Here is a 24,844-nt window from a genome sequence, read left to right on the forward strand (position 1 = left end):
TGCATCATGGAATAGATTTTAGTTGTCAGTTAATCTTTTTCCTCTATGCCCGCAACTGTATTCCCCCTGCCAACATTGTTAAAGGACACGGCTATGGAACACTGACAGATTCTGCACATTTGGCACTTTTCCATGACATTTGCTACATTCAGCAAAATATAAGATTTTCAGGTTTAAAATATGTTTCCAGGATCATCCCAGTGTGTAAATCAATTTATTTAACCAGCCTAGCAGAAAGCTAAGAGCTATCAGACAGAAAATGTGCTTATTTAAAACATTTTTCTTTTAAAAGAAAAAGACAATTTTTGTACAAAATGTAAAAAGATTAATAACATTTGAATATTGGGTTATCCACCAGAGCATATAAGGCATGTCATACATCCTAAGGGCAAGGAAATATATCATGGAAAGGATTTTGAGACTCCCAGAAGATTTATATCTATAAAAAAGAAGTAGAAGGGATTCACAGATACCATTTCAATTCAAAATGCATCCATTGAGCATATTCTTCACACATATTTCCAGAGAAGGATGGAGGAATGAAACTATCATAGAACTAGCAACAAATCAGTAATTCAAAATATATTCCTGTACGTTAGTGTCTATTTCTCCTTTGTGGGCTTGTTTGGGCAGACTCCCAGCAGAAAAAAAAACAAGGCTGAATGTTGATTCTGATGGCTGCTTCCTGGCTTCATAATTCACTCTTTATCCCTTTGAAAATATTCCTCTTACTTTCAGAATTTATCTATCTACACTTTCCCTTTGGCTTTATTCCCCTCTCAAGGCTTCTCAAGGAGAATTCTCAAGGAGAATAATCTAAAATACAAGGAAAAGACATCAGGAATGCAGTTGTAAGTACATATTATACTTTATAGTTGGATGAGATGAAATAGTGGTTCTCTATCAAATATCATAATGAATAGGTGAAACAATACATAAATTCAAGAAAAATCTGTTACCATATACACCATAAAAGTGCATGACTCCTTAAACTTTGGATTTATTACCTTTGATGTCTAGAATTCAACCTTGTCAGAGGAAATGTAGTATTGTTGAAAACTACACACTAGTCAAGTGGGCTGTACAAAGCAATGACAGAATCAGAAAACAGAAATAATAGCCAAGAAAAAGGTAAAACCTTGCAATTTCAATAAAGAGCATTGGCAATAACTGTCATTTCAAAACTGTGATTCTCCGTATCCAGTAAAGTTTTAATGTTGCTAGCAAAGTCTTCTTAATGATGCTGAAGAACAGAAGTCATTATTAATAGCTTCCATGCAGACCTCACTGTGCACAGAGATAAGCTCAGTGGGTATTCATGAAAACACATAAGCAACACCATCATGTGATGGTCACTTCTGGACTAGACTTCTGCAACTCAATTTATGCTGGGCTGCCCTTGAGACTGCTCCAGAAACTCCAACTGGTTCAAAATGCTGCATAACTTCTAATAGAACTCAGAGGAAAGCACACATGACACCAGTACTTGCTCAGCTGCATTGTCTCCTGATGGAAGACCAAATCAGGTTCAAGGCGCTTGTATTAATCTTTAAAGCCCTTAAATGAAATTCTGGGGGTTCCTGACAGCCCTTGAAAAGTTTCCCAGATAGGTGGGAGTTATTTATTTTTAATATATATATATTTTAAGATGGTTATTGGGTACATTTATTGGGTGAGATGACCATATATGGTCATGTCAACCTGCCACCCCCCCCCCATGGCCAATGCTGGGCCTGGAGGGAGTAGGGAGGGGCCCCAGGTGAGTGTGTACACAGCTATGCTTCCTAACCATATTCTGCATGATCATACCACTTCTGGGGTTTCTCAAAGTTTGAAGAATGTTTCAGGGGTTTCTCAATGGTAAAAAAGTTTAGAAAGGGTGCCCTTAATGGTCTGGGACCAACGTATCTGAAAGATCACCTTTTCCCTTATAATTCCCCAAGAGCATTATGATCTTCAGATCAGGATCTGCTCAGGATCACCCAAGAGAGGTGAACCTGGCCTCAACCAGGCCTCCAGCCTGGTGGAACGAGCTTCCACAGGGCCTGGAAAATAGAGCTGTTTTACTGGGCTTATGGTTGAGGCCCTCAATAACACCTTCTAAACAGCTGGCCTCACTGCTAGCAGGAGAAGGAGAAATTAGCAGATCAGCGCCCTTCTAGAGGACTGCCCTGTCCTGGTATTTTAGAGGGATTGACTGTGTATGTCAATTGTTTTAGTTTTGGATTGTCTGCTAATGTTTAATGATGTTACCTGCCCTGAGGGTAAGGGTAAGCTACAAATCATAGATACATAGTGGAAAGGTAAGCTACGAATCATTGTAGTAGTAGTAGTAGTAGTATCATTATTATTTGTTATTGTCATTGTCATCATACTTCTGGATTGCCCTTCCAAACACAATGTGCCTGGCATCCTCTCTTTTGGCTTTTCACCAAATGCATTGCACAACAAAAGACCTTTGCTGCATTTGAGGAAGAGATGTTGCTGATTTTTGAAATGCTAAAACCTGTCAATTTAACCATTGCTAGAATCTGCTGGTTTTAAATGTGTTGCTTGTCAGGGGGACATTTTTCTGCAGCTAAGAGAGGACACAGGCACCCATTAGTAAAAATAGTGTTGAGCCAACAGAATGGCAAAGCGCTAAATTTTATTGTGCCTCCCAACTTTTTGCTTCCTTGCCTTTGTCTGGCACCTTTTTGTGCTTCTCCCACTCCACATCTGCTGCTGGAAATGGCGGAAGATAGCAACGCACCTTATACATGTCATGCTTCCGCCTGTTAATCAATTCAGGCAACCACTCCCCTTCCTCCATATTTTGACGCAGTTTAAAGGTCCCACGCTACCCACTATTTTTTTTAATTCACCCTTCTCTATTGCAATGCCTATTCATGGAATAGATGCATAGTGCTTTTTGAATGCCACCCTTTATGGGATCACAAGTCCTTTGCTAAATTAAAAAATTAAAATTGTTCCTGATTGGGGGGGGGGGACTTTTGAGAGTCACGTTTTGTGTTACAACACTGAAAAAATATTCTTTTATTTCTGGCATTGCCTACATGCATATCTGCCTATTTGTTGCTCCAGGCACTTCACCATTTTCCATCCCTGGGAACAAGGGAGAGGGAAGAGGTTGCAAGGGCGGGATGAAGCAGGCAACTTTAGCACATTTGAGCCTCCATACCTTCCTTCTGCTGGGTGCTCGTTGTAAGCTAGCACTTTTTAGGTTGATGAATCCACTTTATGCAATTCTCAAAGAAATACTTTAAAATGGAGGATGTAGCAAGCTGTCAAACTACAAAGAAAGGCTGTGCGCTGATTGTTGCCAAGTGGAGAACCCTAAGCAAGAAAAGAGGCTATCTGGACACACACAAGAAGCTGCCTTATACTGAATTGGACTCAGTTCTTCAAGGGCAGTATTATCAATTCAGACAGGCAGCACCTCTCCAGGATCTCGGGTAATTGTTCACATTACCTACTGCCTGGTCCTTTTTAACTGGAGATGACAGGGATTGAGCCTGGGATTTTCTGCATGTAAAGCAAAAGTCCTCTCACTGAGCCATACCCCCTCCCCACACTGATGATGAAGAGGAAGAGGAAGAGAAAGAGAAGGAGAAGAGCTGGTTCTTATATGCTGCTTTTCTCTCCCCGAAGGAGTCTCAAAGCTTACAGTCGCCTTCCCCTTCCTCTCCCCACAACAGATACCCTGTGAGGTAGTTGAGGCTGAGAAAGCCCTGATATTACTGCTCAGTCTGAACAGCTTTATCAGTAATGTGGTGAGCCCAAGGTCACCCAGCTGGTTGCATGTGGGGGAATGTGGAATCAAGCCCAGTTTACCAGATTAGAAGTCCACATTCCTAACCACTACTCCAAGCTGTGTAGTGTACTCCATTCCTAACCACTATAACAAGCATTCAGGTCTACACTTGCAGATATGGTTGGAAACATTTGAGAGCTCCAGACTATGTAGCACCTGAAAGGTCTGAGCACTTTGGAATGGTCTTAAGAGCAAAACGGTAACCAATGCTATCAATGCAGCACTGGGGTTACATGTTCCAAGTGGCTGATCCAGACAGTATCTTGCCAATCCATTTTGTGCCAACTCTGAGGGCATTTCTGCATGCCATAAATGTAGCTTAGTGCTTACCTATATTCCAGCCCCTCCAAATGACACCGCCCACAGCCAGCATCTGGCCTGCTGACTGCTCACTACACCCTCCATTTTAAAGCACTTCTCTAGGAATCCAAAAAAGTGGATTCACCACCCTAAGAAGTACTAGCAACTGGAGAGCAATCAGCAGTCAGCCAGCAGACGGAAGGTATGGAGGCTCAAACTTGCTAAAGTCATCTGCAGCATCCCACCTTCACTTCTGCCGTTCTCTCCCTTGTTCCCAGGGATGAGAATTACATTTTTAAAAATGGCAAACTTCCTGGAGCAATAAATAGGCAGACATGCATGTAGGCAATGCCAGAAATAAAAGAATATTTCATTCAACAAAGCACGCCTCTCAAAAGTTTTCTCCCCAAAATAATCAGGAACAATATTAATTTACTCATTTATCAAAGGACTCAGCCAACTTGGCTTCGGAGCCCATGAAAGTCAATGGTGCCATAGACTATAATGGGAATTTCAGTGTTCCCACCTTTCCTGGGGCCTAGGGGATGGGGGTTTGAGGTACAGCCTCCAAACGTTCAGAGTAGCTATGGGAGACTCTTCCTTGACTCCCCTCCAAATTTCTAGGGGTCCACATCTTGGGCCAAATTGGGCCCTTCATGCACAAGCCTACTTGTGATCCCATAGGGAGTGGCATTCAAAAGCACTATGTATCTATGATTCTATGGATAGGCACTGAAACAGAGAAGTATGATTTTAAAAAATTAGTGGGCATCGTGGGACCTTTAAATTGCTTCAGAATATGGAGGAAGGTTATTGGTTGCCTGAATTGATCGACAGGTGGAAGCGCAATGAGTATAAGGTGCGTTGCTCTCTTCCACCTCTTCCAGCAGCAGGTGAGGAGGGTAAAACATGCAAAAAGAAGGCAAAGACGAAACAGCAAAAAGGAGAGGAAGGCATGGGGCCTGCCAATATAATGTCATGCTTTGCCACTTTGCGGGTGTGACGCTATTTTTACTAATATGTAGAAATGCCCTGAGTTATTTTCAAAGGCAGCTCCAGATGAAGCATGTTGCAGTAGTCTTATCCAGATTTTAGTGTGGATCAGCAGGGTTAGGTGGGCAGAGTCTTAACAGGGGGGCAGGTTATGAGCCAGATGTAACTGAAACAAAGGCTTCCAATCAGCAGTACTGACCTGCTTATCCTTTGATGAGGCCATGTCCAAGAGCACTCCCAAACTCTTAATCTGTCAACTAATTTAATAGACTAAAGAAACTTTAACCTTATCTAAGTTTGATAGACTGACACCAGCAAAATGTTCTGGACTGTTTCAGACAACCTTTGTAAATCATTGAGGAAGTTTGATTGCTAATATATTTTTGTGTATTATTTCAGACATAACCATTTTAGCAACTGGCTGCTAACAGATTTTATTTTCCTTTTCATACAAAGCCACTTGTGTCCAGTTAGCAAAATGTGGTTGAGTGTTCTTGAGGTAAATGGCTTTTTTCATTGGCACTTCTTATTGGCACTTCTGAATCACTGTAGTATGCTGTTTAAAATGACTGCAGTGTTTCTGATAGCACGACACTTTCCCCCAATCCTTTTTCAGAATGCAATCTTCCTCACACTTTATTTGAACATTTTGAGCACTACAGCACTAGGCCAATATAACACTTCAGTACTACAGTGGCACAACTGAGATACACTGAGAAGTATTATATTGGTTTAGTGCTATAGCACTCTGTGACAGACTGCACGTTTTAAACAGCTGGAGGACTGTGAAGGGTTAATTCTTCACAGAAACAGAGAGTTTTGAGTGACAGGCAGCTGAGCAGAAAAAGACTTGAGTCAGATTTCTGCTTTGACTGAAGCAAATCTTTCAGAATAAAGAATTGAAGGAACTGTGGATAACTTAAGAAACTCTCATTAGCCTGAAACGTAACAAAAGCCTGTGCATGTACCGGTTTTACCTTAGATTTATAATTTTGGATTTCAAAATGTCTCAAGTGCCATTTTCAGTGCTTTAATTTGAAGGATGATCCCAACCGTTCTCTCAGGTTCCTGAACTGCAGGAAAATGTCATACACACATAGGGTGGGACAGCCAAAGCAAGCTATAAAATTATAATCAATAAAATATAAATGAATTCCCATTTGAATTTAATAAGAGGGATAAGACATTTGTTAGTAATCATAGAATCATAGAATCATAGAGTTGGAAGGGGCCATACAGGCCATCTAGTCCAACCCCCTGCTCAACGCAGGATTAGCCCAAAGCATCCTAAAGCATCCAAGAAAAGTGTGTATCCAACCTTTGCTTGAAGACTGCCAGTGAGGGGGAGGGGGAGCTCACCACCTCCTTAGGCAGCCTATTCCACTGCTGAACTACTCTTACTGTGAAAAACTTTTTCCTGATATCTAGCCTATATCGTTGTACTTGAAGTTTAAACCCATTACTGCAAGTCCTCTCCTCTGCAGCCAGCAGAAACAGTATCCTGCCCTCCTCCGAGTGACAACCTTTCAAATACTTAAAGAGGGCTATCATGTCCCCTCTCAACCTCCTTTTCTCCAGGCTGAACATTCCCAAGTCCCTCAACCTATCTTCATAGGGCTTGGTCCCTTGGCCCCAGATCATCTTCGTCGCTCTCCTCTGTACCCTTTCAATTTTATCGATGTCCTTCTTGAAGTGAGGCCTCCAGAACTGCACACAGTACTCCAGGTGTGGTCTGACCAGTGCCATATACAATGGGACTATGACATCTTGTGATTTTGATGTGATGCCTCTGTTGATACAGCCCAAAATGGCATTTGCCTTTTTTACCGCTGCATCACACTGCCTGCTCATGTTTAGTTTACAATCCACAAGTACCCCAAGGTCTCGTTCACACACAGTGCTACATAGAAGCGTATCCCCCATCCAGTAGGCATGCTTTTCATTTTTCTGACCCAGATGCAGAACTTTACACTTATCTTTATTAAATTGCATCTTGTTCTCATTTGCCCATTTTTCCATTGTGTTCAGATCTCGTTGAACTCTGTCTCTATCTTCCGGAGTATTTGCCAGTCCTGCCAATTTGGTGTCATCTGCAAACTTGATGAGTAGTCCCTCCACCCCCTCACCTAGATCATTAATAAATATGTTAAAAAGTACCGGGCCGAGCACCGAGCCCTGAGGTACCCCGCTACTCACCTCTCTCCAGTCTGATGAAACACCATTGACAACAACTCTTTGAGTGCGGTTCTCTAACCAATTCCCTATCCACCTAACTATCTGAAAATCCAGATTGCAGTCCTTCAACTTATCCATCAGAACATCATGGGGAACCTTGTCAAAAGCTTTACTAAAATCCAAGTAAATGACATCAACCGAATTTCCCCGATCCAGCAAACCTGTTACTTGGTCAAAAAAGGAAACTAGGTTGGTCTGGCAGGACCTGTTGGAGACAAATCCATACTGACTTCCTTGGATCACCAAATTGTCCTCCAGATGTTTGCAGATCGCTCCCTTTAATATCTGCTCCATTATCTTCCCCACAACAGAGGTGAGACTCACTGGTCTGTAGTTTCCTGGGTCATCCTTCCTCCCTTTTTTGAAGATCAGAATAACATTTGCTCTTTTCCAGTCCTCCGGGACATCTCCAGTCCTTAAAGAGGTTCCGAAGATGATGGACAAGGGCTGTGCAAGTTCTCTGGAAAGTTCTTTGAGTACTCTCGGGTGCATTTCATCCGGACCAGGGGATTTGAACTCATCCAGTGCAGCTAAATGCCTCTCGACAACCTCTCTATCCATGTTAACCTGCCACCCAGACACTATCCTTTGGCTACGGCCATCTCTAGATGTGCCTAAACACTTTGACCTGTGGGAAAAAACAGATGTAAAATAGGCACTAAGCCTTTCTGCTTTCTCTGCATCTTTCATTAGAGTTTGTCCATCCGCACCCAACAGTGGGCCTATTGCCTCCTTTACTTTACGTTTGCTCCTCACATAACTGAAAAATCTTTTCTTGTTACAATGGGCTTCCCTGGCCAATCTTAGCTCACTCTCAGCTTTGGCCTTTCTGATGATTGATCTACAGTGCCTAGTAACCTGTAGGTACTCTTCTTTAGAGCTCTGTCCTTCCCTCCATTTCCTGAACATTTTCCTTTTCTTTCTTAGTTCCTCTTGAAGTTCTCTGTTCATCCAAATAGGCTTCTTAGAGCTTAGGAAAACTTGCTTGTAGTAATCTAAGGATCAGATCACAGGTTTTTACCACTCGTTTCTATTTAAGCAATCATTCTTGGAAACATACATTCCTGAAATGGCATGGAGAAAATATCTTGATTTGCAGGGTGGCACTGTGCCAAATATGACATGACTCTTTGTGCTGTCATTAACATGGCCACAGCTTTATTCAACTCCAACCCGTAAACAGAGGGTTGCCCCAATTTGGGCATGTAGGAGGAGACCCGCAACCCCACAGCTGTCTGGCTGCTACAACCCGGAGCCCAGAGGTGTCCTTGGACCATTCTTCCCAGCTGGGAAAGCCGATCTCTTGCTTCTGGAGTTCTCCACATGAGAAACAGCCTGTGCGAGGAGCCAATGGATGCCAATCTTATTTGGCTCCCCAGGCTGCTTGGCTCTGAGGCCCTGGCCACCCAGCAGGATCAGCCATGCTCAAATCAACTGGTCCCTTAATGGGACCCCCATCACCTCAGGGAGTCCGATGAACAAACCGGCTCCCTGCCAAACGGATCCCTCATCATGTGCCCCTATCCAAAGCTGTGATAAAATTGAAAAACTGAACCCATAAACCCACAACAACAACTGGTAACAGGGAGGGAGGGCGGGAAGCTGTCCTGGTGGCAACTCAGGCAGAGAGGTTGAGCCAGGACCTCATAGTGCCTTATAAGGTACTCTTTCGGCCCCACCTCCATGCAGGATATTGTGCGTGCTCCTGGCATGCATGCTCCACAGCTATCCTGCCCAATTTGGCGGACCGCCGCTGCATCAATCCGTGGCCGCCTTTGATGGCAGCTGCTCTATGTTGATCAGTAGCAGAGTCTTCTCTGCATACGGTTCAGTTTTTTAAAAAAAATCAGAGTGATTCCTGTTTTCCCAAATCAGACTGCACTTTAGATGAATCAATATTATTTTATTTGCTTACTTATTTAGAACATTTTATGCCTCCTTTTCTTCCAATCATGGTCCACAAGACAGCAAACATTAAAAAGTAAACATTTAAAAATCAAACAAGTTTAAAAAAATAATTCAATTAAAACATGTAAACAAACAACACTAGAAGGAGGGTCAATAATCATTATATCAGACTAAATACATATCCATTAGGGAGCCCCCACCCCAAAAATATTTCAGCGAAATTAAGATGGGATAGCTGTAGGGCATATCTCCTTCATGACTATGGGGAAGCAGTTCAAGTACTCACCCAAATGGTTTTTCTATCACATATCGGAAGCAAGGAGATGAGACTCACAAAAGCTCATACCATGATAAATGTTGTTAGTCTAAGTTGTCAGTTGTTTAATTTTGATCTTGACAACAGAGAATGTAGTCCTGACTCGGCATCTGTGAATCCCTCAAATAGTTATTTAGTTGGCTAGCCTGCTCTCTCCCTGTATTTCAAAGGAAATGAACATTGTTGTGCTTTTCTTGTAATGTAGGTTTGCCTTCTGAGGGCAGTGCTGTTACAGTTTTCAGCTCTCTGATTAATTTTAGTGAAGACTCCTGTTTGTACCATGTGTTAAAGGATTAATACAAGTAACTTCTATTACTGCTAATGAGAGCAATCCACTAAAATATTGTGAAAATAGATGGGGAAATAGCCATAATTTATGTGAGAACAGTTAGCAAGTATTGTAAACTGCATGAAGCCCTCAGGAAAATTCATGTTCGATAAGAGTCAGTATTTGATTGAAAATGACACTTCAGGGAAGTGTATTTTTGCCATTTTAATTATTTTTCTGTCTCAGCTTTGATGTTTATGATTTGTTTGTCTGAGTTCCCATGTAATTGTTGTTAGCATATCTGCTGCAACAGCACTTTAAGGTACTTTTTTCAATTAGTGCAATATTGCTGTTAAATTGAGATGGCTATTAAGTCTCCAAAACAAATCTAAGGGAAGGCAGAAGTGTAATGTAGGACAGTGGGACTATTTTGGTTACATTAACATTATGATCTTTTATAGAGACAATCTAAATAAACATGGTTATCTGAACAAATAAAATACAAATTGAAACGAGTTTCCCATCGGACTCCTTTTGGTGGCATTTAAATGCAGCTCTTCCAACCACGATGTGTACATCTAGAACTATAGTGAAGCGTGTAGTGAATCTGTTAAAACTAGCTCTGCAAATGAATGGCTCAATCAGTGAGAAACCAATTCACTTTTTTTTCTTGATGAGTGTCAGGGAAAACTACTTTTGATGTAGATGTGTAATGAGGACTATAAAAGCAGCTTTTGGTGGACTCACCAAAGATTGGGGTCAAGACATGAGTCAATTTACTAGAGTTTAGTTCTTCCCCTAACTGAGGCTTTACATAAATCTCACCTCCAGATTGACTTAATCCTTGGTAAGGAAGAAATAACTCACAATATGGGCACCTGCCTTTTCTTTCCTTAGCAAAGGGCATTTTTAATTGGGGAGTCCATATATATTCTGAGCCTTTGTGCTGCTTTACCAGTCTGGGCAGTGGAGGTATGCTGTCAACACAGTTCCTCTAGCTTACCCATATGGTGTGAAGAGCTGAAACAGGCATGAAAGATATAGAGCAGGTACACCTATGAACTGAGCTGCTGCAGAAGAATGGGTTGTAAACAGATGTTACTATCACAATTCAAGGGCAGGGCAGGCAATTATCCACAAAGTCTGGTCAGGATACTTTCAGGATACTTTCAGGTCAGGATACTTTCAGCAGAGTCCTTAGTGCAGTCCAAGGTCAGAGTAGGTATGGATCAGCCAGAGCAAGTCAATCACTAGAACCAACAACACAGAAAACACACATGTTGTACTCACACAGTTTGACTTGCAGGAGGGCATTTTGGGCTCAAGGAAGACACTCACACATTTTAGTTGGCTTAAACAAGGCCACAGCTTTATTAATACTCCACAGGAGTGTTGGCACAGCATGGGAGAGGGAGCCTGACTTGCAGTCAGAAGACCACAAGAACCCGGACCCAGCAGTGCCCTGGAGTCCTTCTGGATCCCCCGCTGGGAACACAGGCCTCCTTGCTGCTGGGATCCCATCCATAGGAAGAGCCAGTGGCGCCCTGGGGCCCACCCGGTTCCCCCACCAGGAACGCGGGTCCCCTTGCCACTGGATTCCCACCATAGGGAAGTGTCCACCTGGGGCGCCAAGAGGAAGCACACACTTCCCTTGGCCACCGCCCCAGGCCACCCGGCACTGTAAGCCCCGGGGTGCCAAGGAGAGGTGCCCACCTCCTTCTTGGTCCCACCCCGGGCTACCTGGCACTGCGAGCCCCAAGCCTTCCCAGCCGGGTCGGCCCTGCTCGCAGACCTGCCACCTCGTAGGGAGGTCCCAAACCTGGAGAGTCCAATGCGCAGACCGAACTCCCCCCAAACAGGCTCCATCCCATGCCAAAACCGCCAGCTATGACAAAATGCAATATAAAGACATCATCCAGTGGCCATACAGACGTAAGCTTAACAGCCAACAAAACAGGGTGGGTGGGAGGGAAGCTGCTTGGGCGGCAAGCCTGGTGCAAAAGGCAGGGCTCCTCCATGTGGTGCCTTTTAAGGCGCCCTGAGCCCACGCCCAGGCGCCAACCAGGCTAGCACAATCCTCTCATGCAGAGCTGCCCTTCCTCCTGGCTTTGAACCTCCCCACCCCCACGTGTCTTCTTGCCGCCCGCTCCTCCGCTGCATCAATGGCGGCTGCTGATAAGTCTTCGCCGCTTTTTATGCTCCATTTGGAGACTGTGCTGTTTCAGGATTCAGGTCTGCAACAACTTTTACCAATTGCCAACTTATTCAGCCTCTTCCTGTGATGAAATACTCAAGTCTCCTAACTAGTTCTGGTATCAGGCTGCAATTCAAGCTCTGCATCTCCTCTCTCTGAATTCCAGTCTACACTGTCTTCTTCTTTGTTCCACGGGCTCCTGGGCTTCTGATGAATTCCTTTCCCTGTTGATGCTAGGAAGTCATCCTCACTTATACATCCTGTTCTATTCTATCAGGTTGTTCACTGCTAGAGGTTCTTTCTGCTTCTTGTATTTCTAATTCCTACTCCATAGGGAGGTCTTCCTGCATAGAAGGCTAACTCAGGCCAGCCTTACTAAATGATGAGTCATTAGATAGTGTAGACTCTAATGCAGTCCTTTTGTGTTTTGTTAAAGGAGGAGCAGATTAACATCATTGGTCGACTTAAAGGAAACCTGATGCAGATAACCAAGAATCAACAAGGAGTGGCATAGGACATACATACATTTGCTTATAGATGAGAAACTCTCTTATCAATCATCAAAACCAGAAATTCTGCCCTCACCTAAAACTTTGGGAAGTGGGACTATATCTTGTTTAGCTAAAAAAATCCTCTTGTGAAATTCCCCTCCTAAAGAGTTGCCTATACCTATAATTTGATGATATTTTAATCTCAGTGTTAACCCCCAAACTGATTTAAACATTCAGTCCTCGGTTTGACTATCTCCTCCAATAAAAATGTGATGTTGAAATGTGTCAAGACTAATTGAGAGGGCACTAGGATATTTTTATCTACGTTTGTTGTTATTTTGTCCAGGAAATATATTTTACTGGTTCTTTAGTAATTTTTTTCAGAGGACAGTTAAAAATATTTTGAATCATCCCCAGGAAGTTTAATGTGGCTAATTTCTACAGGACTGACCTTCTATATATCTGAAATGGTTATGGAGAAGAATTTTGGTTTAGTAATCAAGTTAACATTGGAGATCTATTCTAATTTTATTTACAGTTTTTGGTCTTGTTGGTGAAACATTTGATAAAATTAAAAGTAATGTCCACAATACCTCATTCTTATTAGCAAGTGATTTTAATGTGAGATTAGGACCTGATGATGACAGTTTAATTGTACTGTCCAGGAGATAAATTTAGAATGAAAAGCAGTTTAAAATATTGTAAATAAATGTAATGTGATTAAGAAACAGAATGAGAATCAGTTTAAAATGTAATATTCTGAATATAAAGAGCAGCATCAAACTTTATTGCACTAGGTCTGGGCCATTGCAATGCACAGTAAAATTGTACAACATAGGAGATAAATTCAAGACAATCACAAAACAATCACAATTATCAGCTAAAACAAAATAAAACTTACCTTTAACCCATACTCTCTTCTCATCCGCTGTTTAAGAAGTCCACTGTATTTGCCAGAGGGCCAGCTGTAAACTTTCTTGTGGCCACTGCAGGGGTGGCAACCCATTGTGTCACAAATGAGTCTGTGTCAGGAAACAGATACCTTAACCTGTCATGAGCTGAAGGTGATGCTTACGTTTCTGAAAATTAAAATTATGTCCCTTAGTGCTCCTTCTGTAAGGCCTCTGGCACTCAAGAATCAAGATACAAGGTCAATAAAGAATGCAAATTTATCAAGCAATATCAGCAGTCACACCTTAAACGTAACAGCACTATATCTGTTTTGAGAGATTCTTTGGCTTTCAAGGGATACTACAGAGATTTAATATAAAACATAATCCATGCAATGGACACCTCCAGATTGGATTATTGCAATTCACTTTGCATATGGCTACCACTTTAAAAACTTCAGGAACTGAAGATGATACAGAATGCAGCTGCCAGTCAGCTGACTGAATCATCATCGTCAGCTTGTTTTTCTCCAATTCTGTGGCAGCTGCACTGGCTACCAATTAGTCTGCAGATCCAATTCAAGATGTTGGTATTAATCTTTACCGTTCTTAATGGTCTGGGTCCATAATACCTCCTGGACTGCCTCTCCTGTTACAACCCCCCCACACACACACACAAACACACACTCCCTTTCATAATGGTCTAGGGCAGTGGTCCCCAACCTTTTTATCACTGGGGACCGGCCAACGCTTGACAATTTTACTGGGACCCAGGGGGTTAGTCTTTTGCCTAGGAATGTCACTGCTGCCTGAGCCCCTGCTCCACTTGCTTCCCCGCCAGCGCCCCTGACTTTCCGCCGCCCTCTGGGGGGGGTGCTGCCAGCAGCAGCTGTGCAGTGCCACACTGAGGGGGAGCCCCAACCATGGCAGCTGCTGGAGAGCACCAAAGGTGAGCCGGTGGCAGAGTGGCAGGGCAGCCCCCAAGGCAGCAGCCGGGGAGGACGACGAGGAGTTACCGACTGATCCATGGACCGGTTCTGGTCTCCGGACCAGAGTTTGGGGACCACTGGTCTAGAGTTCTCTTGCCCTAGGATGACTTGGTTAGCTGTCACCAGGTGAAGGGCCTTCTCAGTTGTGGCCCTTATTCCATGGAATTCACTCTTAGATTAAATCCATGCACTCCCAGACTAGTTTACTTCCTGCAATGCAATGCAAAGCTGAATTGTTTAGGTCAGCCTTTGGCGAGTAATCACATTTTAAGGCTGATTTAACAGTGGTATAGTGATAGCCATGTATTTTAATATTTTAAAGTTAATATTTTATATTAGTTTTTATTTTGTTTTTACCACTTTGGTTTTAATATTTAAATCACCAGGAGATCCTTAGTGTGAGCGGTGACTTAAAGTAAAATAAATAAAATAAATAAGAAGAGAATATGTATAGGAATTGGAGACACTTAGTCCAGGCCATATCATTTGGGGCTATTAATTTTGTACTCAGTTTGAAGTTTGGGATCCTTAAAATATAAGGATCTGCTTGGTACTCCTAGAACATTTTCCACTAGGAAATTTTCTTTTATTGTGATAGCAAAACATGCCAGTTCCCTCCCAACATACTCAGAGGTGACCTCCTCTCTACTTAAAGGTTTTATCCTCCATTTCTGCTTTGAGAATGCCCCTGGAGATGGATTTTATATCAAATTAATTATTTAAATCAAATCATTCTTAGTGGGCAGAGATATTTGCTCCAGTGATTTCACAGATAAACATTTCTTGAGTTATCCCAAAATCTTGGAGGAATACAATTATAGTTTTACTTTTAAGAAGGATTAGTGTTTGTCTTCTCAATCAGACCCCTCCTTTTGATGAAGTGCAGTTTATAGCTAGAATAAACACAAAAAGGTCTTCTTGAAATAATATGCATAATTTAGGACAATGGGTCTCCTGAAAACCTATTGATTCACCCTTGGATTAATCCCATCAACACCCAGACTTACTTCCCTTTACCTGTTTATCTTAATTAAGCAATGCTTAATTGTATTCACCTAACCTAGTAGCCCTTCCTGCTAGTGCTTGTAGTGCCATCAAGACTACTCACACATCATTGTCCACTTCGGGAAAGCCCATTAAATTATGGTTACTCTGGCAAATGCATCTTACCTGCCTGAGGGTATGTTTTGTTCTAGATCAGGAGCACCCAATTTCTTAGCATTCTGTGTGTGTGCATACACTCCCACTTTGTTGGACTCTCTTCTATTGCAAAATGCTGTCAGTTTTGCTGCTTCCATTGACCTTTCTTCAAGACTGGTAATTCTCTAAGATCCCTCTCCTTTTTGCTCCCTGTGTTTCTTTTTCTCTTGTCTTGTGTGTGTGCTTACTGTATGCATTTTGTTTTATTCTTTCTTTTTAAATAAAAAATCTTTCAATGTATTTTAATGAGCCTTGCTTGACCAAATGAATAATTTCAGTTTAACCTTATGGTCTTTAAAACCCATTTTGGAATTTTATATTAGGGAAGTTTTTGGGGAAAATAATCATTAATCTAATATAGGTGTCTTTAAAAAATAACCTTACAGTGTACTTCTGAGCACTGAATGGGAAAGTGATCCATTTAGCAAAGGAGTTTTCTTATTTGGGTCTTCTTTTTCATGTAATTTAAAATGGGGGCCATATAATGACAATAAATAAAACAAAAAAGGTGCTAGCAGCATATTTTTTCAAAATGTAGGTAGGAATTATGGTCCCAGTGTTGTTCAAGTTTTCATTCTAAAATTTGCCCCTATCATTCTTTATGGAGTAGCCATAAGGTTAACAAAAACATGGACAATCTACTCTTATTTTTCTTGCAAAAACTGTTAAATACACTCCACTGTGTAGCTGGCATGACTCTTTGTTCTAAATTAGATTAAACTTCCCAAGAGGCAAAGGCTTGGATGCAAGCACAATAAACTATTAGGTTATACTCAAGCGTGAAGGGCTATTTGGCATGCTTAATATAGGTCTATCTGGTTTAAGACTGTCCATGAGAAACATTATGGTGTCAATGTTACTCTGAATACCATCCAGGTATTAAGATTCTATGCACTGTTTGCTCTGCTGAGAAATTGTGTAAAACTCATTGATAATCTAAGTTCTGTTTTTAGCCTGCATTGCATCAGTTCATTGTATTCCTTCTCCAATATCTCTTCCTTCTCCAAGTCCTTTAAGAGCTTTTGTTTGGGCCAGATTAAATGTCCACTCTTCAGAAGTCACAAGGGGTAGTTTTATACACAAGTTACTCAGAACAAATTTGCTTCTAGTCTTTAGGCAGGATTGACATGGTCACACACATTATCCTGAGTGTCCTGTGTGTATTAACTTTAGGAGATGCCATATTTCACCATGTTTCTTAGCCTGTTCTGACTTATGAGATAGTTTTTTTACTTACTGATAAGGACCACACAAACACAAAAAACACCCTAATAGTTTCTTTCTCATTTGGTCTATTGGGCAACAAATGATTAGTAATAACTATTCATTACTTGAGATTTCTGTATCATAGAGCTTTTCTTGGATGGAAGGGAAAGAATTAGGGAAAAGTTAAAGTGCCTCCTGAACTGTTTAATTACAGGCTGTTGTGGCAATGGAAGGGGGGCATTTGAATCATGAACTGAGTTGTTTTCCCGATGAAAGCAATCACTCCAAGTCCCTACCTATACATCAAAAACAACGTGTCAAGTAGAATGGCCCAAGATTCCCTATAAGAGCTTAAAACACTACAACTTTAACACTTGCTTCTGCTAAATACATTACTACAACTCATAAAATGTTATTGAAATATGACCATTTCACTGTCAAAGGTTTGGATCCTAACAATGGAGCTTATAGAAACAACCTTTGCTGTCTCTGATCTTCCCTGGAGCTTTCTGAAAAGCTGTTCCTGAATTTTTAAACATTCCTGTTCACGCATGGGCTGCAAAGTGAAGGCTTCAGCAGGAAGGAGAATTGGGAGAAATCTAACATGCACAATTGTGTGAGCTTTTGCATAAACACAATAATTTGCATAAGAGGCATGGCAAATTTTGTGCTCCAGAGACACGTGGCTTACTATCTTTTTTTTCCTTCTCTAACATTTGCGAATTTTTCTTCTCCACCAGTAGTCCCTGGTACCTAGTTTTCAGCCATTCCTAACGGTCCCTTGAACCCAAGCATTTTGAAGAAGACTCAGGATAGAAGAGAAAGAAACAACATTCTGTGAATTCAATTCTATTTACCATCGTTAGAAGCTACTCCACTTAATGAACTAAAGATTTTGGTCTATCCTTCATGTAATTTCTATAAAATCATACGGTTTGGCATCACTTATCCTCTTTTTTATTTTATAACCAATGAAAAAGTCACTTTGGAATAGGGGGAAATACATTGGAAGATCTTCTAAACATCATCCACCTTTACTATTACACGTTTTATTGGGCTAGATCCCACAAATCCATTTGCCTAAAAGTGGCATTTTCAGCCATGTAGTCTTCCACAGACACTGATAGGGGAACGGATCTATGGGACCCAGCCCCTATCTTGTAACCTACAATAGTGCATTATTTAACTTATTTTAAAATGTTTATTCCCCTCAGCTCCATTTTTTCATGTTATGAAACTAACCTTTTAATGTCCTGGATGTCTGCATCTCTCTGGAAACTGATCTTTAAACACAGTATCCAGGCTTCATGCTGGAAGGCACAGAAGATGAGATTCTGGGGGTGTCATTTATTTTGTAGTTCCATGTTTTTCTCCCAAAATGTAAAGAGACAAAGGAAACAGTGCTCCATTTGGAAACATTCTTTCTTATACTACATGAGTAGCTTTTCCTTAGTGTTTTTATTATTGAAATTGTTCATATTGATCATTTTTATAATATTATACAAAAGTCATTAATGGTGGGTTCTTTTCATAATTGCAGTGTCTTTTGTATGGCACTCAAGAAGATGAATATTGAAGCAATTGTGTCAAGAATTTATAATTTAATAGAAGGCAAGTGCCTTATAGTACAGAAATCTCATTATTCACTGATCTGGCACAATTGAACTGTGCCTGTTAAGAGTGATTGGATTGTTTTTCTTGCCTGTGTATGGCATTTGTCAGTACAATTGCACCTGAAAATATGCAGGGCTTTTTCTGCTCTGTTCAGACTTGAGGAAAAACTTGATAGATTTGTTGTATGGTTCAGTGCTTACTGAAGGACTGAAAGCTATAGCTCCCAAGCTTGTTTATCAGGTGCAATTTTGAAAATGATCCCATTTTCTCATCTTGGAATCATATATTTTTTCTGATGTTCAGCTGCCTCTAGTTTTAAAGGAATGCCTGTATTTAACGATCCAGTTTTTCAGTTCCTTCATCTCAGGAGTGCATAAGATCATACTTACGGGCTCTTCCATAAGTGTTGTGTCATAGCAGGCATCTGACCACTGTCTTGGCTCACTCTTACTTGGTGGGCAACAAAAAAATGGAAATTAAAAAGCTACAGAACAAAATTTGTGTCCAGTAGCCCCTTTAAAACCAATATCAACTATAATCACCGTTACTTATGCATCTTGATTTTAACCAACCCTTCCTGGCAATTAACACCTCCCCACACACATGTATTGATTAAGGAAATTCTGTTTCACAGTATCTGAGAAGGTTTGTTTGCACATGGGAGCTTACACCTTGAATAAAACTTCATTGGTCTTAAAGATGACTAGACTCAAGCTTTGTTCTGCTGCTTCAAACCATCATGACTATCCACCTGAATCCATCAAAAAGCTAAATACTTTACAGAGAGATTTTATTTAATATGCATGGCCTACTTGTAGAAAATTTATTTTCCTTTGGTACTTGGTTGTGCAATTAATATCCAAATTAAATCCTACAAGCGGTTGGGCTTTCATCTACCAATTTTTGCTAAAATCCAAATTTAATGTTTTCCTAAACTGTGGTCAATCATTACTATGGAAATAACTTTTTAAATCAGACCTGTATGCCAAGATGATATCTCTGCTGTTGAGAAAATGGTATTCCAGCTAATGTCATATTGTAAACAACATTCCCTTCCCTAGTAAAACTAAATATGTGTAAATGAAATGTACATATGTTTTCCCCTGTCTCTCCACCACCATATCGTTCCCTCCTTTTGTTTTCTTTCCTGTGTCACATTTGATATTACAATTTCTTAGAGCTAGTGCTTTTTTGTTCTTTTAAACAAGTGCCAGTACTCATACATAATTCCCCTGTTCATCACCACTAGGATGTTTCTGAGGATCCACCCACTCTTTCTCTGGCTGAGTGGGGTAAGCCAGTATATGAGGATCAGGACTTGGGAAAGCCCTCAAAAGAAGCATTAGTACTCTGTACTGGTGACTTGAGAAGGATCACACACAATCCCCTACCAAAAAAAAACCCTCTGTTTAGACCAAGAACAGGAACTGTCTATGAATTCTGGAATGTTCTAGGCATGTTTAAATAATAAATAATTATGCTTATAACTTTTCAGGCCCTTCTGTGCATAGCAATGCAAGAAAAAAAAGAATAGTGACATTGAAGCAAATCATTGCTACAAAGGACAAAGGGGAAAAGTAAATCACAAGGTTAATTTTACTGGATATTTTGTTAATATAGCAGAGTTTTGTCCAGCCATATAAGCATAAATAAATCTCCCAAAAAGTCTATTGCAAACAAGGTAAACTTACATTTATTCAAGTAGTTCCATTTCATACTCAGATTGCACAAAAGGAAAAAGAGAAGCCTTATTGAAAGATTACTTTCTTCATCACAAGTGATCAGCTTATCTGGCACCATGTGTCGGAGTATGAGAGCATTGTATTTACAGGGGAGACCTGCAAAGAGAATAGTGCCCAGAACTATGAAACAAGAGATTTCTTATGTGGAACACATCTACTGCTGCACTTCCTGCAACAGAAATTATAATGACGTGACATTTATTGTCCTGCCTCAGGGAGTGCACTAGTAGATGGTGGATGTGCTGCCTCTGCCACTGCTGCTTCCTGTCTCTATCAGGAGCATGGGGATGGCCTCACAAGATGGGCAGTGTAGGCATCAGTGGCTGCCAAGGCTCCACGCTAAGCCACACTGTGCCACTGATACCACCCATCTCCCACAGCTGTTCCTGCCCTCGCAAGATGGCCAGCAGAGAAGGTGACAGCTGCTGAGGCTCTGTGCTGAGCCCTGCTGAACTGCCAATGCTACCCCATCTACCATGGCCACTCCCACCCTCAGAAGAGCAGGCACAGCCTCAGAAGACAGTCAGCAGTGGCAGTGTGACAAGCAGTACTCAGCGCCAGGCAGTGGCAGCCACTTATGTGGAATGTGTTTCACATGGGGCAAGAATCCTTGTTGCTAGGCTTTTTGTTAAGGCCTCCTGACAGCTATGTGAATGAGAGCCTTAGAACATGTTTTCTCATCTTTTTTACCATTGAGAGACCCTTAAAACATTCTTCAGGCTTCAAAAAAAAAAAAACCCAGAAGTCACACAATCATACAGAATATGGTTGGGAAGCATAGCTGTGTACATGCCCACCTGGGACCCCCTCCAGGCCAATCATTAGCCATTTGGGGAGGGGGGGAACAGTTTGATACCCAATGAATGTTTAATAAACTTTTTAAAATATAAAAAATTAATGAACTCCCACCCATTTGAGAAACCCTTCCAGGACTGTCAAGAAACCCCAGGGTTGAGAAAGCGTGCCCTAGAAGGGCAATACAAATTAGGGAGAACTTTCAATCAGGATAAGGCTCCAGGGAGAGGCTTGGTCTGCTGGCAAGGAATTCTTTAAGCCATTTCGCACAACTTAAATGTAGCAGAAGTCTTACTTTTGGTAAACGCTACAAATTCAACATTCCGCACGTTGCACACAATCTGCAACACTCCCACAAAAAGCGCTTCATTGTAGCGCTTTTTGGGAAATTGGGAAAAGTGGATTTCCCCTGAAAAAATTGCTACACTTCTGCACACAAGCTGCAACAAACCAGTGAAAGACATGTAGCGGTAGAAAGAAAGTCCCTCCCCCGCTCTCACCCCCAAACTTCTGGAGAAGCGATCACCATTTTTTCCCCCCTTAGACCTGCGAAAGCAATGAACGAGCGAGGCTTCACTGGCTGAAGTCCCTCCACAGAAGTGATTTAATGTAAAACAAACCTCCCTAAGTTCCCAAGCACAACACAGCCCCCTGTTCAGCACTGCCCGTAATTTTGGCTACAAATCGTGCCCGTGGGGGGAGGATTTTTTTTCTACTTGAGGAGCGTGTAAACGATTAATCGCCAGCTCTTACACCAGCAAAAAGGTCTTTCTGATGCAACGATTGAACGCATATTGGTTGCAACGGGCGTGTTTGGTTTTTTAAAAAAAGAGTTCTTAAAGGGAAAGGGGCTTTTTGGGAGCATGAACACAACAGCCCATTGGCTGTTTTTTTTTATTGATGGCAGGGGCGGGAAGAAGCACAGAAAAAAATAGCTTCCTTTGTTGCGATTCCAGCAAGACCAGAAAACTGTGGGGGAATGAATGAAACACTACTGGGACTCTTTATTCCACTAAAAATAAAGGTATGTGGAATGATGAAATTCCACTATTTAATATAGCGTTTCTGCATTCTGTGAACAATTGGCAACATTGGTCCTTGTACGGAATGGCCCTTTATTTCCATCAGTTCCTTTCTCACTGGCATTGAAAATAGAAGCATCCTCTGTTTTGAGTCCCCTGAGTGAGACACAACTTATAAGAAATGTAAGTTTATTTCACCATAGCAAAATGCCACTGGTTGCACTAGACCTGCAATGAAACCAATCTTGGCTCCAGCCATCACACCTTTCCCTGATATACACTGCCAATGATGCACTGCATACTGGGTAAGCCTGAATGCTTACCTGTCTTACAGAAAAATAGTAATAAGGGCTTCTCCATCAGCATTCCATGATAGCAGGGTGGGAGATGGCCATGCTCTAAAGTGTATTGTGTACTGTGATGACTGCTTTATGTTGCTCCATTATAGAGCTGGACCTTATGTCAGGCTAAAATTTGGTAACAAAGGCAATTTCTTCTGTATGCACGTACCAAAAATCCCTGCACTTCAGGAGTAAGTTGGTCTCCTCCAACTGCACTCAGTGAAGAAGGAACAGGTAACAGCAGAACTGTAGGGGAAATATCCCAAAACAAGCTGCTGTGAAGAGGGTATTGGAAATAGTATACAAAATAGGTCAGCTGTTCTTTGCATGCAGGCTATGGCCTTGGTTTATCATGCCTCTGAGTGCTGCAATTGGGCAACTCCCCCCACCCCCCAAAATTCCACTTCATCACATTAGTGGTTCATTTTTCAAATGCCTATTCAAAACTACAAAAATCATCACAAGTCCAGACATGGCCTCAAGGATCTGTTTTAATAAGAATTGTTGGCGGGACTTACCCTAGCCGCCCATTGGTGGGGAAAGGGCAAGCGTGAAGGGAGCGACTCGTTCCTGTGGCTCCGGCGGCGCACTTGCGCTGCGTGTGGCAGTGCGAGCAGCATGAGGGGGCGGGCTGACTGGCCTAATTAGGCACCGCCCTCCTGCTTCCCGCCACTCGCGGCTGGGCAGGCAAGCAGAGAAATGAAACACACAATGAGCTTTCCTCTGGTTCCATAGAATTGGAAATCCTTCCAGTATGGACTTGGAACCCCACTTACTTATGCCCTAGGTCAAATTCAAAAGATATAAGTTTTAAGTGTTTGGCTAACTCTTCTTATCTATGTTTATTTGCAATCTGCTTCAGCTGTGTAATAGCAACAAAACAAGCTGATGATCAGATTCTGCAGATTCAAAGCAATGCAAGAATAATCATTTAGACTATATATTTACAGTAATTCTGTAGATACAATGATCATGTTTTAAAAAAATCAGGTTTGAAATTCACTCTGCAGAGTCTGATAACTTGGCCAGGATATACAAATACAGGAAATACTCAGTGCATTATCTGTTGCAGCACCATGCAGATATTACAATGGCTGTGTGGAGAAGGGAGATGGTTAAATGTGCTCTGCTACTCCTGAGCTGCATGCGTTCAGTTGTAATGTCAGCACAGATGGATGTATCATGCAGAGCCTGTGCCTGATTACACCATTCCTGATTACATGGAGAAAATCCTCCTCATTAACACTGCCATCCTAAGCAGAGTTGCACCCTTCTGTTCATTGCAGTCAGTGGACTCAGAAGGTATTTTAGGACTGTACTGCTAGGTTCTCATTTAGGACATTTACATACATGGAGGTCAAGGGTGTAGCCAGTGCAATTTTGCTCTTATATGTTCATTATCCGCAGAGAGCTACAAAACAAAAACAATGCAACAAAGAACTGACTGTAATGTTATTTTTTAAACTACATGTACCTATGAGGTGTACCTTTTGATGATGGCATAGAGCAAAGGAACTGCCACACCACTGCCAGTTCTACACCATTGCCAGTTCTATGTGCTTTGCTCTAAGGAGAAAAAGAAATTAACTGTGCTTGTGCATGTCTGTGTGATTTCAAGCCAATATAGATTCCCTTACTGACACAGAAAGGAGTTGTTTCCACATAGCAATGACTTGTGATTTTCCTGCTGCTGGAGCTGCGAATAAAGTTCCACAGTAATGAGATTTGTACATAGCAGGTTTCTTTGGGGTTCCCTTGCCCCAATCTACCAGCAGGGGTCACCTTCTCCACAGGACACTAGTATTTTTGGATGTGTTTTTTTCCCAAATGGTCACTAGGATATTGTCATGGCTATTTATCATTACAAAAACAGGTGCAACAGAGTCTGTGAATTCTCACCTTTCATTTTAAACAATATCCCTGCCTAGTCTCTTACATTCTGAACATATGCCTTTTTCGTTCAATCTCAGCAAAGGTACTATCTAGAGAGTTAATTATTCTAATAAAAGCTGAGGGTCAATATAACAATATTCTAGCACAGCCTTTCTCGGTGTTTTGACCATTGAGAAACCCCTGAAACACTCTTCAAAACAAGTCACTAACAAGGCAGGTCATAAAAACTAGGAAAGAGAACCTCCTAGTGGTATGCCCTAATATGTGGGATCCCACAGGGAGCTATTCTCTTCCCAGCATTATTTAACATAATTATGTGCCCCCTCACCCAACTGATCCGGAGTTTCAGGCTGTCTACACTCCCAGATTCAACTACATATCTTGATTGGTTGTTGGATGCCTGAAGGCTGTGGTGGATTGAGTCATCCGCTGAAGACAGACATCATCATGCCCCAGATGGTCTATTACAATTCCTGGCTCTTGATGGAGTCCAACTAACAGCTTCGGCAACTATCAAGAGCCTGAGTGTGACACTGAATGCCTAACTGTCTATGGAGGCCCAAGTTACAAATGATTTTATCATCTTCACCAAGCACGGCAGTTAGCTCTGATCTAGCCACAGTGACCCATGCA

The 24,844-nt window shown here is 41.7% G+C and overlaps 1 long non-coding RNA gene across 3 annotated transcripts in view; it reads right to left on the minus strand.

Annotated features, from left to right (window-relative positions):
• Positions 1-9,224: 9,224 nt before the first annotated feature.
• LOC143839849 (uncharacterized) overlaps positions 9,225-24,844 on the minus strand; it is a 62,439-nt gene continuing 46,819 nt past the window's right edge. The window contains exons 2-8 of one of the 3 annotated variants that reach the window (XR_013231907.1): positions 23,806-23,884; positions 22,837-23,101; positions 22,488-22,564; positions 20,110-20,256; positions 18,808-18,868; positions 13,421-13,541; positions 9,225-11,084 (exon numbers count right to left, since the gene is read on the minus strand). This is a non-coding gene — a long non-coding RNA (uncharacterized LOC143839849). The remainder of the gene's footprint in view (positions 11,085-13,420; positions 13,542-18,807; positions 18,869-20,109; positions 20,257-22,487; positions 22,565-22,836; positions 23,102-23,805; positions 23,885-24,844) is intronic. The other 2 variants (XR_013231909.1, XR_013231908.1) reach the window with 2 other exon arrangements.

The sequence above is a fragment of the Paroedura picta genome, chromosome 6, assembly GCF_049243985.1.
Source record: "Paroedura picta isolate Pp20150507F chromosome 6, Ppicta_v3.0, whole genome shotgun sequence".
NCBI lineage: Eukaryota > Metazoa > Chordata > Lepidosauria > Squamata > Gekkonidae > Paroedura > Paroedura picta.